The 3,613-nt window shown below is 35.2% G+C and overlaps 2 non-coding genes across 2 annotated transcripts; both read left to right on the plus strand.

Annotated features, from left to right (window-relative positions):
* The first annotated feature begins 701 nt into the window (after nucleotides 1–701).
* TRNAL-CAA (transfer RNA leucine (anticodon CAA)) lies at nucleotides 702–773 on the plus strand. Its single transcript has one exon. It is a non-coding gene; the product is annotated as a tRNA-Leu (tRNA).
* Nucleotides 774–3,339: 2,566 nt separating this feature from the next.
* TRNAL-CAA (transfer RNA leucine (anticodon CAA)) lies at nucleotides 3,340–3,411 on the plus strand. The gene has a single exon. It is a non-coding gene; the product is annotated as a tRNA-Leu (tRNA).
* The last annotated feature ends 202 nt before the right edge of the window (nucleotides 3,412–3,613 follow it).

Consider the following 3,613-nt stretch of genomic DNA (forward strand, 5'->3'; position numbering starts at 1 on the left):
GTTGGTCGACACATCTCCAATCTTTCGTACAATAATGCTCCATTACAACTAATTATTCACATACAAATATTATCATCTTGTACATTACAAAATTACGAAACAGAATTAACATATTTCATGTATAAATAAATGATTCTACATCACAAAATTCAACATATAAGAACGTATTCAAATGTATGGTTTTAGGGCAAACTCAACTAAATACATGAACAACCTACGAGCCCAATATTTATATATATATCATACAAACCTCCAACAGTCACGATCGAACCCGGGACCCCTGTGCAACAGGCGGGAGCGTTACCGCTAGGATATGATGGCCCCTAATAGGGAAATGACTATTGGAATACTATGTACTCGAATACCCTTCATCTCACCTTGGTGATCAACTGGATCTACACCGGTTATTTCCCATCAGGCTCATATATATATATATATATATATATATATATATATATATATATATATATATATATATATATATATATATATATATATATATATATATATAAATATATATATATATATATATATATATATATATATATATATATATATATATATATATATATATATATATATATATATATATAATCCCCTCCAGTACTTTCTAAGACCAGGAGCAGACGGAAGAGCCAAACTAGAAAATGTCGGGATTTTCTAGCAATTCAAATAGAAGATTTTTTTTTAATTATATTGCCGCCTGGTTAGCTCAGTGGCAGAGCGTGAGCCTCAAAAGCTCATGGTCGTGAGTTCGATTCTCACACCAGGCAAACTTTATTTTTTAGTTTTTTCATGTTTCTATATCTGTACAACATTTAGCTTATTTATCCATTATAATTTTTATATTAACAAACCATTGTGGTTTTTGACATTATCTGAAATCGTTATCATACTGTGTTCTCATTTCGTTCTTGTGTTTACTTTAGTTAACCCAAAAAAACACATTTGAATGCCTTCATATATCGTGAAATTTGTGATATAGAAACATTTATTTATACATGAAATATGTTAATTCTGTTTCGTAATTTTGTAATGTACAAGATGATAATGATTGTATGTGAATAATTAGTTGTAATGGAGCGTTATCGTAGGAAAGTTTGGAAGTATGTCGACCAACAGATGGGCATCCGTTCTCTTTGGATGGCAACAGCCGTAGCATTGTATACATTTGTTGGTCAACACATCTCCAAACTTTCATACAGCACCGATACATTACAACTAATTATTCACATAAAGATATTATCATCTTGAACATTACAAAATTACGAAACAGAATTAACATATTTCATGTATAAATAAATGTTTCTACATCACAATATTCAACATATAAGAACGTATTCAAATGTACGTTTTTTTTGGCAAACTCAACTAAATACATGAACAAACTATGAGCACAATATTTATATATATCATACAAACCTCCAACAGTCACGATCGAACCCGGGACCCCTGTGCAACAAGCGGGAGCGTTACCGCTAGGATATGATGGCCCCTAATAGGGAAATGATTATTGGAATACTATGTACTCGAATACCCTTCATCTCACCTTGGTGATCAACTGGATCTACACCGGTTATTTCCCATGAGGCTCATATATATATATATATATATATATATATATATATATATATATATATATATATATATATATATATATATATATATATATATATATATATACATATATATATATATATATATATATATATATATATATATATATATATATATATATATATATGTATATATATATATATATATATATATATATATATATATATATATATATATATATATATATATATATTTTGCTTTATCGCTGTCTCCCGCGTTTGCGAGGTAGCGCAAGGAAACAGACGAAGAAATGGCCCAACCCACCCCCATACACATGTATATACATACGTCCACACACGCAAAATATACATACCTACACAGCTTTCCATGGTTTACCCCAGACGCTTCACATGCCCTGATTCAATCCACTGACAGCCCGTCAACCCCGGTATACCACATCGATCCAATTCACTCTATTCCTTGCCCTCCTTTCACCCTCCTGCATGTTCAGGCCCCGATCACACAAAATCTTTTTCACTCCATCTTTCCACCTCCAATTTGGTCTCCCACTTCTCGTTCCCTCCACCTCCGACACATATATCCTCTTGGTCAACCTTTCCTCACTCATTCTCTCCATGTGCCCAAACCATTTCAAAACACCCTCTTCTGCTCTCTCAACCACGCTCTTTTTATTCCACACATCTCTCTTACCCTTACGTTACTTACTCAATCAAACCACCTCACACCACACATTGTCCTCAAACATCTCATTTCCAGCACATCCATCCTCCTGCGCACAACTCTATCCATAGCCCACGCCTCGCAACCATACAACATTGTTGGAACCACTATTCCTTCAAACATACCCATTTTTGCTTTCCGAGATAATGTTCTGGACTTCCACACATTCTTCAAGGCTCCCAGGATTTTCGCCCCCTCCCCCACCCTATGATCCACTTCCGCTTCCATGGTTCCATCCGCTGCCAGATCCACTCCCAGATATCTAAAACGGTTTACTTCCTCCAGTTTTTCTCCATTCAAACTTACCTCCCAATTGACTTGACCCTCAACCCTACTGTACCTAATTACCTTGCTCTTATTCACATTTACTCTTAACTTTCTTCTTTCACACACTTTACCAAACTCAGTCACCAGCTTCTGCAGTTTCTCACATGAATCAGCCACCAGCGGAGGTGGAAAGATGGAGTGAAAAAGATTTTGTGTGATCGGGGCCTGAACATGCAGGAGGGTGAAAGGAGGGCAAGGAATAGAGTGAATTGGAGCGATGTGGTATACCGGGGTTGACGTGCTGTCAGTGGATTGAATCAGGGCATGTGAAGTGTCTGGGGTAAACCATGGAAAGCTGTGTAGGTATGTATATTTGCGTGTGTGGACGTATGTATATACATGTGTATGGGGATGGATTGGGCCATTTCTTTCGTCTGTTTCCTTGCGCTACCTCGCAAACGCGGGAGACAGCGACAAAGCAAAAATATATATATATATATATATGTATATATATATCTTTCTTTCTTTTAAACTATTCGCCATTTCCCGCGTTAGCGAGGTAGCGCTAAGAACAGAGGACTGGGCCTTTTTTGGAATATCCTCAACTGGCCCCCTCTGTTCCTTCTTTTGGAAAATTTAAAAAAAAAAAAAAAAATATAATATATAATCCCCTCCAGTACTTTCTAAGACCAGAAGCAGACGGAAGAGCCAAACTAGAAAATGTCGGGATTTTCTAGCAATTCAAATAGAAGATTTTTCTTTACTTACAATACCGCTTGATTAGCTCAGTGGCAGAGCGTGAGTTTCAAAAACTCATGGTCGTGAGTTCGATTCTCATATCAGGCAAATTTTTTTTTTTTTTTTAGTTTTTCATGTTTTTATATCTGTACAACATTTAGCCTATTTATCCATTAGAATTTACATATTAACAAACCATTGTCGTTTTTGACATTATCTGAAATCGTTATTATACTGTGCTCTCATTTCGTTCTTGTGTTTACTTTAGTTAACCCAAAAAACATACATTTGAATACCTTCCTATATCGTG

The sequence above is a fragment of the Panulirus ornatus genome, unplaced genomic scaffold (genome assembly GCF_036320965.1).
Source record: "Panulirus ornatus isolate Po-2019 unplaced genomic scaffold, ASM3632096v1 CTG_5751_pilon, whole genome shotgun sequence".
NCBI lineage: Eukaryota > Metazoa > Arthropoda > Malacostraca > Decapoda > Palinuridae > Panulirus > Panulirus ornatus.